Below are 14,575 nucleotides of genomic sequence, written 5' to 3'. Positions count from 1 at the left end.
ACATTCCATAAATCAACACTTTCATGCGATTGGGACCTGCTTAGAATACTACAGAAATATCTGTTCTGGACACTAACATGGCATATATCAGTGACCTTATTAATTTTCTGCAGCTTTTCTCAGTGACTTCATTTTCAGATTTTTCTCTTTTTAACACACATTGAAGTGCTATGTCAAAACACTGTATAAGATTTCAAAGTTGAGCAAATATTGGCAACTTGCTTTAAATGTTCAGGAGTGTAAAACTGTGCACTTCACAAAACGAAAAAAACCTAGTATCTTATGACTATAATATCAATGATCCACTGTTGGTATCGGCCAATTCATACAAATACCAGGGTGTAACGCTTTGTAGGGATATGAAACGAAGGCTCTGTTATGGATAAAGCAGGTGGTAGGCTTCGGTTCATTGGCAGAAAAATGGGGAAGTGCGATCAGTCTAGAAAGGAGGTAGCTTACAAATCACTCGTCCGACCAGTTCTAGAATATTGTTCAAGTGCGTGGGACCAGATAGGACTAACAGGGACTACTGAACGTATACAGAGATGGGCAGCACGTATGGTCACTGGTTTGCTTCATCTGTGGGAAGGTGTCACCGAGATACTGAACAAACTGAACTGGCGGATTGTTGAAGATAGGCATTAACTATCCCGAGGACGTTTGCTAACAGAGTTTCAAGAACGGGCCTTAAACGATGACTGTAGGAATATGCTACAGTCCACTACATATTAGTCACATAGGGATAGTGAGGAGAAGATTTTAGAATAATTATTGCACACGCAGAGGCATTCAGTCAGTCATTCTTCCTGCACTCCGTATGTGAATGGAATGGGAAGAAATCCTAATGACAGGTACAGTGGGACGTACCGTTTGCCATGCACCTCATGGTGGTTTGCAGAGTTTAGATATAGATGTAGATTCCTTGCCTGATGTTTGACTTTCATCTTTGCGGCGTGGTCATCCTGAATGGAGAACTACTGATTATTATAATAGTGGTCATCTTCCTTCTCCATTACTTTGTCATGTTTATACTATTGCAATTAAAACATTCTTGGAAACCTGCGATAACAGGTAAAAATTGTCGAGATTCTCGATTCACGGGACACACGAACTGTGTATGTACATAACTAAGTTTGTGCAGAACATTCAGCGCGATAGTCCTACTTTGAGCCGGCTAACTTTTATTTGTTTTCCTTTCTTCTGAATGGTTTGGTGCGGGCCGCCGCAACTTCACTCCTGTGTCAGCTTCCTCCTTTCAGAGTAGCAAGAACACCCAACGTCCTCAGTTATTTGTTGAACATACTCCAATCAGTAAATCCCCGATTGTTTAAAGACTCGAACACCCGTGTATGAATGAGCTTCACGACCGAGTTAATGTGTTAAATATTCAACGTTAAGCATATAAGCGAAAATGTAAAAAGCGATAAACTGTTTCCTTTCATAGTTTTGTGCGGGTTGTCAGCCAGAAAAAATTTCGTAAAGCTTGGAAATTATGTTTAACGTTTGTTGGAGGTGGATATGGGTATGACTTCATTCCAAACTTTACTACTTCGAAACAATACATCACCCGAAACAGAGTGTTATAGAAACCAACACGATGATAACACACATACACACTTACTCCGTTGGGTGGCGTGGGTTAGAAATCAGTAAATTGCAATCAAATTTTGACGAAGGAAATCGTTTCAGCTCAAGTGCAATATGAGTTGAACTCTGTGATTAGTGAAGATTACCAATGCCCCACAAACATGTCGCCGACTGCACGTGGCTACCTGCGACCGACCCTGACAGCGATGCACATCAGAATGACTCAGACCAACTTTTTCTTTTCAACCCTCCATCCGGGATGGATCTCGTCAGACGTTACTACATGGGACTCACAGCAGAGTAAAGAAATTCTGCCGAAGCGTTTGGCGTTACCAACGTTTCCCTTGTTCTGACCAAGCATTCATAAAGCTTCGCAAATAGAGAGAGAGAGAGCGAGAGATCCACAGACAGAGATGTGTATCTGTGTGCGGTGGTAATAGTCTGTGACAATGCAGTTTTGCATACAGGACGTACACTTTCTAATAGGGAAGGTTCGGAAGATACAGACACCTTTCAGGATCTGTGTGCTAAAAAGTACTCTTTGAAGGTGTTCGCCGCGAACATCGTCATATGCAAATGGGGTTTGTGCTGTGGTGGCAGTCTGTTAGGAGCTGGGAGCCTGAAGGGCAAATAGTGATGAGTGTCAGCCGCTCGCATGTGCAAGCCGATTATCTCGATGTGGTTGTGTGTCTTCATATTGTAAATATGTTTAATGATTAAAGACTCTTAGACATTATTTTTTTTCGACGAGAGAAAGTCTAATTCCTTAATTAACGGCGGCATATCAGTAGTGCTATCGACAACTAGCCAGAATATCGCGAGAAGGACAGCAGCAGCACAGATGAGGTGCCTGGGCTGGCAGATCACTGACCAACTAGAGTCAGTCTAACAATAACACGTCTAGTGGATAGCAACTGAGAGGCAACGTGAATCATCGTGGTTAATAAGTCACATTTGTCGCGACGACGTCACAGAATCATATGGCTCAGTTGACAGTGATCCATTTGCTAGCTGCAAATGTTGAGCAGAGCGGTCCTCTCTGTCCCTCTTCCATAGGGATGTGCTTCCTATCTTCACCATCATCAGACAACACACTCCCTACTTTCTACACACGTCCATCATACTCACTCACCTGCACACATGAAACGTAATATGTACACTTCGCGAAACAGAGATGCCACTGCACTCGAATAAAGATGCTGAAGCTATGGACTAGATGATCCAGCCAACTTTATTATTTGGCTGCCTAAGGAAGTCTTAAATGTACCTAAAATATTTATCAAGAAAACATTGTAGAAAACATTATATGCTCGAGAAACTAGCAGTCCCCACTCCCCCTTTCCCCTCCTCATCACCGCCACCAACAACTCAGTCATCCCTTGTTACAGGGTCATACCCTCTCGCTCGAACTAGGCTTCTAGGACGAACTCCCATGGTCCTTCAGGTAGCGGACATTACCGACCCATTCGGGACGCCGACTTCCTCATTCATTAAAATCCGCTGCTTGACGTAGCCAGGCATTGTTTAGTCCATGGCACATCCGATAGGACTGTTCGCTGCAGCTCCCGTGCAGCCTCCTGTTTCGCCGTGAAACAGCTGACAGTTTCAGGCCCATATGCTCAGCTCCTTGCAGAATTCCCCCTCCACATTGTTCAGCATGACACTGTGCACGACATCGACACTACCCCTCCCCCCCCCCCCCCGGTTTTCTGCCATGCCCGCCTCTTCCTCCCTCACAAGTGCAAGATCGCACAAAAGGAGTTTGAAGAGCTGCTCGCTACCAGCGTACTTCACCCTTCCAAAAAAGGGCTCCAGCTCTTTACCTTGTCCCCAAGAAGGACGATTCCTGGCACCCTTACAGCGATTACCACAAACTCCTTGCCCCCATCAACCCTGACAGCTATCCTGTCCCACTCCTCTGCACCCACAACAACGCCATCCCGGGAGCTATTATCTCCAGTAAGACAGACTGCGCTAAAGCTTACACACGAATCCCAGTTGCCATGGAGGACATTAAGAAGACAGCCATAATCACACATTTGTCCTGTTTGAGAGTGAATTTAATGACTTTTGGCCTTTGTAACGCCGCACAAACATGGCAGCGATTTTTGGACATCCTCTGGGGCACGCCATGGTGTTTAGCCTACCTAGACGATATACTCATCTACTACAGGGATCCTAATGAATTCCACCAACACCTATGCGAAGATTTTTTCCGTCTACAGAAAGGTGGAGTGATCCTCAATACGGCAAAATGCGTTTACGGGATGAGCGATGTCGAATTCCTCGGACACTTAGTCTCTGCGTCCAGCTCCCGCCTCCTGCCCAAGACAGTACAGGCATTAGCAGACTTTCCATGCACTACTACCTTCAAAGGTCTCTGACCTTTCATCAGCTTGCCAACTTTTTCCGTCGCTCTCTTCAGGACTCCTTTGCCACCCAAGAGCCCCTTACTACAGCACTCCGTTGCGGAAAAACCAAAGCAAAGGCAACAAACTGGCCCCTTAGACTCAGGCCATGGTCGAGAGCTGAGATTTTTTCTTTTTTTCTTTTTTTTAAAAAAAAGAAAGAAAATCGCCTTTTGGCCCATCCCCATCTTAGTGCAACCCTCGCAATAGCGAGCCAGACTGCTATTGGGGTCGTCCTACAACAATACGTGGACAACGCCAGGCAGCTGCTTGCCTTATTTTCGTCCAAGCTCTCTGATGCACAGTGGCACTAAGGTGCATATGACCGCGAGGTGCTGCAGTCAAAGAAGCCGTTCGCTGTGTCCGAAATTCATTCGAGAGAAGCGTCTTTACGACCTTCACAGGCCATTGCCCCCTCGCTTCTGGTTTTTGCAGGGAAAACGTAAGCCAGATCTCACCTCAGCGGTTTAGGATACAGGAGTACGTTACAAAATTCACTATCAACGTCTGGCATATTGCCAGCATCGATAACATTGAGGCAGACTGCTTTAGCCACTTCTGCACCATGACCTAACCCTTAGACTACAATGCCCTGTTCGCTGCTCAAGAGGTGGACCCAGACCTATGCCACACCCTTCAGAATGCTGACTCTGTCCTCAGCCTCCACCCATACCCGACTCCGACCTTCACAGCATGATGGATCCAAAGATGGCCCTCGGATCCTTATTTCCTCCCGCCTTCCAAAAACCGGCATTTGACATCGTCCATTTGATGATAGCACAGGGTGTTTCGCAAAGCAAGCATTAACGTTAGCCGCATTGCATTACATGGGCGACTAGACTCTGAATGCTGCGGGACAAAACATTTAATATAAAAACTAAGATTAGACAATTGATGGTTGCTTGGTCAAAGCAATTCATTAGACAAATGAAGGATTCGACTGCACCTTATCTTCAATTACCGCTCGCCATCGACAAGCAAGTGTCACGTGAACGGAACGAAACGGTGGGATGATCAAAAGAATGGAACAGCAACGTCAAATATTATTCTCTGGAGAGATAATTGTGGCATTATACGCGTCGTCAACAGAAAAGAACTTTAGGCATTTTTAACGTTCTGGGCAAGAATATGTTGACTTCGAAGTTGGTTGTTGTATGACTCTCTTAGCGTGGAATTGCTCTCAAATGGTTTAAATGGCTCTGAGCACTATGGGACCCAACATCTGAGGTCATCAGTCCCCTAGAACTCAGAATTATTTAAACCTAACTAATCTAAGGCATCACACACATCCATGCCCGAGGCAGGATTCCAACCTGCGAGCGTAGCGGTCGCGCGGTTCCAGACTGAAGCGCCTAGAACCACTCGGCCACACCGGCCGGCGATTTGCTCTCAGCCAGGCTTCCTTCGCTCATAGATCGTTTATGAGATTGCTCTGCCGAAAAGATGTGTGCCTTTCCTTTAGTTGTTCAATTGTATTTCTTTCTATCTAGTGCTTCTTTTCGCTTATGAATCTTAGTATATAATAATGGAAGCTGTTTGAAGGCAAAAATGCGTTTACACAGAGAATTTTTTGATGAAAAAGTGTGAGCAATAAAGGTAAAGGCTACATTTTTATATTTGCGTAATACGGAAAACAAGTACAAATGGTTCAAATGGCTCTGAGCACTATGGGACTCAACTGCTGTGGTCATTAGTCCCCTATAACTTAGAACTACTTAAACCTAACTAACCTAAGGACATCACACACATCCATGCCCGAGGCAGGATTCGAACCTGCGACCGGAGCAGTCGCACGGTTCCGGACTGTGCACCTAGAACCGCGAGGCCACCGCGGCCAGCAAACAAGTACAGAAATTAATATTTAGCAGAGCTGTTGACAAATCTACGGAAGAGAAGAATTATAACTACTATCAGAAAATTACAATTGAAGAAAGGCATGCAGTGAAATGTTTGCTTCTTTAATTATTTGTGTTTATCACACACTTTTTTCTTCTAAATTCAACGAAAGTAAAAGTACAATGAATATCATGTACAACGAATATCATGTAAATTATAAGTATATTTTATTTTTCAACATTCCGCTGGAAAGCAATGAAAAACAACATTAATAAAAAGTTCTAGAAAAACTAAGGTTTTAAAAATAGCTCAGAATGTGACAAAAAATAACACCCAAATCGGCAAAAAATAATAAATCTAACGAGAAAAGAAAATCTATGTTTACTTACTTGTCTGTTGTTCTTTTGCATCTTGTCTAAGACGACAGGGTGGGCGGTTATAAATTCGCATTTCTTTTTTCAACTGTAAGGTCTATATAGATGGAGCAGCAAAAACGGGGCTTCCAACGGGAATTGCTCTGGAGGGGATTACCAGTTTCGGTATTTTCCTGATAGCCAAGGGAAACTTCACGATAATCTCAATCGGAATCGAAGATTAAATCTGGGTCTATTTTTTGTGTTGATAATGCTTAATATTGTCCAAGACAGAAATATGGTCTTTGTGTGTACGTGTGTGTGTACGTGGGTTAGCGCACTCGCTCTTGAGACAGATAGTTAGAGAATATATGTGCGAAAGTGAGCATGGCTTCTTTGTTTCATATCGAAGTCACTGTCATGAGCGGAATGCTGAAGGAAAACAGACTGTTACCTTGTTTACTCACTGGAACAAAACTTATGTCCGCACTATAACACAACAAATATTCCGTGATAACCAAATTTATTTGACCTTCTGTCACTCAAAACAAAACTTAAGTTCGACTACACAACACTTCGCTGCCTGTAGCGCCAAGGAGAAATCAGAGTCACTAGTGGACAATACAAGTCCAAACCACTGCCAACCAGTCGATACCGATGTGATGCAAGTTTCCAGCCAGGGAGGCCACAGTACGGTTTGGTCGTCGTGAATCCAGCAGCCGGGTAGTAACACAGTCATCGGCGAAGATTAAACTGGTTAAACGGGCTCAGGGAGCTCGCTTAAATCCGCAGGTCCGGCCAATCAGAGTGTTGGTAGATGGCGCCCTTATACGGTTGCTCACTCTGGTGGCAAGGGCAGCGCCGCCAGGGTAATCCGTATCGATAGTGGTGTGCGGCGCCAGCGGTACTCGCTGTGGCCGCGCGTGTTGTAGCACGCCGCGCCGAGTTGACGGCTGCTGTGCGGCGGCCGATACGACAAAAACATACACGGATTTTACTATTTATTACTTACTTGTTGTGCGTTTAGAGATCTCTTCAGGTTTGAATGTTTTCACGTTATAGGCCACATGATGTTTGTTTTATGATGGAGTGTTACACAACTCCAGCATGTACAAACAATAGCGCTCACGACCTTTCTATGTGCTTCCGCAGTACCATATTGTCATCAACATCACGTACAAACAAATCCTAACAAGCAGCGTACTTGTGTTATTTCTCAGTTTACGGATCGTTTTTGGCAGCTAAAAAGAGAAACCGCACACTTACGAACACAATGAGGCATTTAATATGCACAGTAAATACTACATACTACTTGCAGTCTCTGTGTTAAACGATCTACGTAATGTCCTTCAGGCATGCATGCTTACCTGAAAAAACAGCTACAGCTGCGATCTACAGTTTTAATATACATACACCGAGTGGCTAAAATATTGAGGGAAGGCACTAGATGTGATGTCAGGAGCTAGTCGCTCCCCCACGAGACCACAAAACTATGGTAACACACGGATACCGTTAGGTGTTGGAATCGTTTGGGGCACGTTGATTCACGTATTTATTGTATAGTTGGTGCTGGGTTCATCGAGCGTACACTGGTGTCGACAGCATCCGATAAGTTTTCAAGTGGGTTGAGATGAGGTGATCCATGGGGCGAAGCCACGGTCGTGATTTCACTGGAGTGTTCATCGAGCCACATGCGTACAGCCAAAGAATGGCGAAGAGTCACATTCTCCTCCTGGAAAATGACACCTCCTTCACGGTATTCCAATACGAGAAAGAGATGCAAATGGGCTGCAAGAACGTCCGCACAACGTGGATCTGTTACTGGTACCTGCAGCCGGGCAACAGGGCCTAACTGCGACCGCGTGAACACAGTCCAGACCATGACTGAGCCACCTTCTGCCTAGACAACTTTATTGGGATGCAAGATACACTACTGGCCATTAAAATTGCTACACCACGAAGATGACGTGCTACAGACGAAAAATTTAACAGACAGGAAGAAGATGCTGTGATATGCAGATGATTAGCTTTCCAGAGCATTCACACAAGGTTGGCGCCCGTGGCAACACCTACAACGTTCTGACATGAGAAGAGTTAACAACCGATTTCTCATACACAAACAGCAGTTGACCGGCGTTGCCTGCTGAAACGTTGTTGTGAGGCTTCGTGTAAGGAAGAGAAATGCATACCATCACGTTTCCGACTTTGATAAAGGTCGGATTGTAGCCTATCACGATTGCGGTTTATCGTATCGCGACACTGCTGCTCGCGTTGGTCGAGTTCCAATGACTGTTAGGAGAATATGGAATTGGTGAGTTCAGGAGTGTAATACGGAACGCCGCGCTGGATACCAACGGCCTCGTATCACTAGCAGTCGCCGGCCGCGGTGGTCTCGCGGTTCTAGGCGCTCAGACCGGAGCTGCGCGACTGCTACGGTCGCAGGTTCGAATCCTGCCTCGGCCATGGATGTGTGTGATGTCCTTAGGTTAGTTAGGTTTAAGTAGTTCTACGTTCTAGGGGACTGATGACCATTGATGTTAAGTTCCATAGTGCTCAGAGCCATTTGACCCATTTGAGCCACTAGCAGTCGAGATGACAGGCATCTTATCCGCATGGCTGTAACGGATCGTGCAGCCACGTCTCGATTCCTGAGTCAACAGATGGAGACAACAACCATCTGCACCAACAGTTCGTCGACGTTTGCAGCAGCATGGACTATCAGCTCGGAGACCATGGCTGCGGTTACCCTTGACGCTGCATCACAGACAGGAGCACCTGCGAAGGTGTACTCAACGACGAATCTGGGTGCACGAATGGCAAAACGTCATTTTTTTTGGATTAATTCAGGTTCTGTTTACAGCATCACGATGGTCGCAACCATGTTTGGCACCATAGCGGTGTACGCACATTGGAAGCTTGTATTCGTCATCGCCATACTGGCATATCACCCGAGGTGATGGTATCGTGTGCCATTGGTTACACGTCTCGGTCACCTCTTGTTCGCATTGACGGCACTTTGAACAGTGGACGTTACATTTCAGATGTGTTACGACCCGTGGCTCTACCCTTCATTCGATCCCTGCGAAACCCTACATTTCAGCAGGGTAATGCACAACCGTATGTTGCAGGTCCTGTATGGGCCTTTCTGGATACAGAAAATGTTCGACTGCTGCCCTGGCCAGCACATTCTTCAGATCTCTCACCAACTGAAAACTTCTGGTCAATGGTGGCCGAGCAACTGGCTCGTCACAATATGCCAGTCAGTACTCTTGATGAACTGTGGTATCGTGTTGAAGTTGCGTGGGCAGTTGTACCAATACACGCCATCCAAGCTCTGTTTGAATCAATGCCCAGGCGTATCAAGGCCGTTATTACGGCCAGAGGTGGTTGTTCTGGGTTCTGATTTCTGAGGATCTATGCACCCAAATTTTGTGAAAACGTAATCATATGTCAGTTCTAGTACAATATGTTTGTCCAATGAATACCCGTTTATTATCTGCATTTCATCTTGGTGTAGCAATTTTAATGGCCAGTAGCGCACATAACTTCATGAGTAATGCGTCACATTCCCAGATGCATCAACTCGGTGCAGGTGAAACAGGGACCTTGTTACGCGCCATCAGTGACCATAGCGTTCTATGTCGAGGTGTAAGCAAAGGAACGCGCGTTGGTCGTCGGGTGCTAAAGCCTACGCGGTACATTTGGCTGTGTAGATTCCTGTTAAGAAATGGGTTCCTGACGTCCCACAGTCAAGTCGGAGGCGTTCTATCTTACAGCAGACAGTGCATTGGCTGGTATGTTTCTGTGGAAGCCTGTTCATCAAACACTTATGGTCTTCCTGTGCGGCGATTCCCATGTGTGCCACCACAGTCTGTGCGATATTGAAAATCGTTCCTAGACACAGCTGCCGTCGGAGACCCGAATTCTTGTGTAATATCTGGTGTGCTATATCACAATTCTTGCACCAATTATCTTTCCATGTTCAAAGTCAGTTAACTCTTGACATGTTGCAGTGTTCACTGCAAACCTGTATGTAGCAGACTGCTAAGATGTAGTGTCTACACTGGCACCATATGTTGCATCTAGTTAATCCCTGAAAGTTGCAGCGGGCTGGGCGCGGTAGCTTCATGGGTCTGTCTCAACCAATAACGTAACGTGATTCGGTAAACGTCTCTATGGCAACGCCTCAGTGTTGTCACAGCTCTGTAAATGGCTCCTGTTTTCGTCTGAAGCCATTAGCGCTCTGTATTTGAAAGCTGGTAACAGTGCTGTGAGCTGTCATGGATCACCTTGTGCTGTCTCTACTATAGTCACAGCATCAGGGGGTGTTGCGTGGTAAATCTTGCGATGGAACTACCCTTCCAATTATTTTTGGCCATTCAGTTTATACATGGTGTTCAAAAACAGTATCTACCTGCCAAAATACTCATGCATGCTAGCATACAACTTCCAGGATTTGGGGAGGTGCGCAGACCCTAGATCAAATCTGTTCAATTTCCTGACGACGGGCTAGTGTGCCAGACACTGTGGATTTGCTTTTATGCTGGTTTTCCATGTCTGATTGGGTGAGCTCTAGGCTGGTATCCTAGTACTGCATTAGTTACATCATTCGCAGACCTTTAGAAAGAGTCTGCACACTTTCACTTGGGTACATGCATCCCACCTCAGGATCGTGGAGGGGTGGGGGTGGAGCAGGGGGGGGGGGAGTAATGGGATAGCAACAGGAAGGAAACTAATCATGCCATATCCAGTAGTAACCAAGCTGATCCCGTGGTACAGGCAGAAGAAGGAAAGGAAACATTTGATAAGACGGTGTTTTATATTCGTACTGTTATTAGTACTGGTCAAACCTCGAAAAAAGAGCTATAAATATATCCCTAGAAGCAAATAATTGTCGCGATATGGAGCATTGTGCTTGTTTCAGGAAACATGCTGTAGGCTGTCTTGCTATTGATGGTCATTGCTCATTTCTTATTAGTTGGATTTATCCCTGCAATTAGTACTTAATTGTGTGATGCTGTTTCCTACATAAGCCATTTCCCACATATCATTTTCAGGTAGCGTTGACACCACAACAAGAGTAGCAATTCCATGGATTGTGAACAATGTAAACAGTTAAGAGTCCTTTTTGTATAAATTATAGATCACAGCAATCAGTAGTCCTTTTTTGTAGGTTTTATTATGCAAATCCAGATTTTATCTAGTGCGTAGTCATTATCAATGCAAGATTTTCTGATCTCGATGCATGTTAGTTCCCTGTTGTTCGGGCGCCAGCCACAGATTAGAAAATGTTGCATTGATAATGGCTAGGCACTAGCCGAAATCTGGATTTGCGTAATAAAACCTATAAAAAAAGGACGACTGATTGCTGCGCTCTATAATTTGTAAACCGCATAACAGTCGCTGAGTGCACCCACTTTCCCAAAGGAAAGTAACATGAGTTACAGTCCTACTTTTCAATGCAGGAAATGGCAGATTGGTATCTGTAACATGATCTCCCCATTCATATTAACCTGATTTCACAGATTTTTGCCTATGAGGATATCTGAAGGCACTGGCATTTTCCACACCGGTCGACAATGTGCTCAGACTACAGGACTCTGTTTCCAACGCACGAGGCAAAATTCGAGGGCAGGCAGATGTGTTCGCACAAGTTCGTGATTCTTTGACAAAGATAGTAAATGATGTGTAAAAATGACCAGTAAACACCTGAAGTACCTCCTGCCGTGAAACTGAACGGATGATTGTCATAGAACAGACTTGCCTGTAGCTCAGAAAGTATTTGTTTCTGGACGTATGTTCACAGAACTTTCTTGTGGTTTGATGAGTGGTATCTGCTACGCATGTCTGTCTTACTATAGATCATGGGACAACAACTGTTCCATTTTTATGTAGTGCAGATAGCACCTTCAGCTGAGTTTAAGGGTCTTGTTTATTTTTATTTGCAGTCGGTTTTGGTAGTTCATTACACTAATTTCAGTCACTGAATACAGTACACATATCTTTGTCATAACAGTGGCAGTACTAAACTACACATATTTACTTGACAAGTGGACATGAACAGCACAAATAGATGGAATTACAATGCTTTCAAAAGAAAGACTAAATACGTTTGTTCTAAATGTGAGGAGCCACTGTGTCTTAACTGCCTTGAGAATTTTCACTCAGAAAGAAGCAAGAAATTGAACATTTGTAGAGGTCCTCAGATGGACAGTGTCCATTCTAGTTGATGAGGTTGTATTTTTTTTTTGTTAAGTATACAAATTGATAGAATTTCATCTTCTGTATCGGTACTCAATTTATTTTACTTAGTGAAGTCAGTTTCAACACTTTTTCAAATTTATTAATAGATGATGCATTACAGTGTCAATAGATTGATGAAACATATCAGTGCAAAGCAGAGTCATTATACATGTTGTAATATGCTACACGTGGCTATTTTTGGTGTTCCACCTGCTTCGCCTATGTAAGCTGATTCGTGAACTAGTAACTACAGTGGGTAGTCTTGTATGCGTGGCACCCCATGCATTGAAGGCTGCACTTATAACTGAGCACATATACTACTGGCCATTAAAATTGCTACAGCACGAAGATGACGTGCTACAGACGCAAAAATTAACTGACAGGAAGAAGATGCTGTGATGTGCAAATGATTAGCTTTTCAGAGCATTCACACAAGGTTGGCGCCGGCGGCGACACCTGCAACGTGCTGACATGAGGAAAGTTTCCAACCGATTTCTCATACACAAACAGCAGTTGACCGACGTTGCCTGGTGAAACGTTGTTGTGATGCCTCGTGTAAGGAGGAGAAATGCGTACCATCACGTTTCCGACTTTGATCAAGGTCGCATTGCAGCCTATCCCGATTGCAGTTTATCGTATCGCGACATTGCTGCTCGCGTTGGTCGAGATCCAATGACTGTTTGCAAAATATGGAATCGGTGGATTCAGGAGGGTAATACGGAACGCCGTGCTGGATCCCAACTGCCTCGTATCACTAGCAGTCGAAATGACAGGCATCTTATCTGCTTGGCTGTAGCGGATCGTGCAGCCACGTCTCGATCCCTTAGTCAACAGATGGGGACGTTTGCAAGATAACAACCATCTACGAACAGTTCGATGACGTTTTGCAGCAGCATGGACTATCAGCTCGGAGACCATGGCTACAGTTACCCTTGATGCTGCATCACAGACAGGAGTGCCTGCGATGGTGTACTCAACGACGAACCTGGGTGCACGAATGACAAAACGTCATTTTTTTCGGATGAATCCAGGTTCTGTTTACAGCATCATGATGGTCGCATCCGTGTTTGGCGACATCGCGGTGAACGCACATTGGAAGTACATGATGGTATGGGGTTCCATTGGTTACATGTCTCGGTCACCTCTTGTTCGCATTGACGGCACTTTGAACAGTGGACGTTACATTTCAGATGTGTTACGACCCATGGCTCTCCCTTCATTCGATCCCTGCGAAACCCTACATTTCAACAGGATAATGGACGACCGCATGTTGTAGGTCCTGTACGGGCCTTTCTGGATACAGAAAATGTTCGACTGCTGCCCTGGCCAGCACATTCTCCAGATCTCTCACCAATTGAAAACGTCTGGTCAATGGTGGCCGAGCAACTGGCTCGTCACAGTACGCCAGTCACTACTCTTGATGAACTGTGGTATCGTGTTGAAGCTGCATGGGCAGCTGTAGCTGTACACGCCATCCAAATCCCAGGCGTATCAAGGCCGTTATTACGGCCAGAGGTGGTTGTTATGGTTACTTATTTCTCAGGATCTATGCACCCAAATTGCGTGCAAATGTAATCACATGTCAGTTCTAATATAATATATTTGGCCAATGAATACCCGTTTATCATCTGCATTTCTTCTTGGTGTAGCAGTTTTAATGGCCAGTAGTGTAGAATACATCATACACCTACCATTGAAAGCATACCAGAAACACATGCTCACTCTAATCATCTAGTCACTAAATCTATGTCATAGGTTTGGGGTTTCTGCCACAGAGAACTTTTTTAAGATTACTCGATATAAAACCATGAAGTGTAATTGATTTTATAAATGTAGTTCAACCACGAGGTTTTTTAAAAAAATTCTTGATAGAATGTCATTATTCTTTTAAATTTACTGTATCTCCTATTTAAACTGTGATTATCAATACCAATGGAAGGAAACGTCATCTTATTAAAAAATAAAAGAAACTAATTAATTTATCAGCTAAATGTCAATAATACAAAAATTCTAAAATTCATTCACAGTTGATAACATGAACCAATTTATCTTCATCACTGTTCTTGAGTAATTAAAAAGTTCATTCCTCTATTTGTATTTATTATATTGATGGGATATTTTCCAAAAAATTCACTGGACTTATTTTAA

The 14,575-nt window shown here is 44.3% G+C and overlaps 1 protein-coding gene across 1 annotated transcript in view; it reads left to right on the top strand.

The window, feature by feature from the left end:
* Positions 1 to 14,575, top strand: part of LOC126235192 (acyl-coenzyme A thioesterase 9, mitochondrial-like) — a 156,324-nt gene that overhangs the window by 87,319 nt on the left and 54,430 nt on the right. The gene's annotated exons all lie outside the window — the stretch shown is intronic.

The sequence above is a fragment of the Schistocerca nitens genome, chromosome 2 (assembly GCF_023898315.1).
Source record: "Schistocerca nitens isolate TAMUIC-IGC-003100 chromosome 2, iqSchNite1.1, whole genome shotgun sequence".
NCBI lineage: Eukaryota > Metazoa > Arthropoda > Insecta > Orthoptera > Acrididae > Schistocerca > Schistocerca nitens.
Note: the sequence above shows the minus strand (reverse complement) of the source record. Positions and strands in the feature narration are given on the sequence as shown.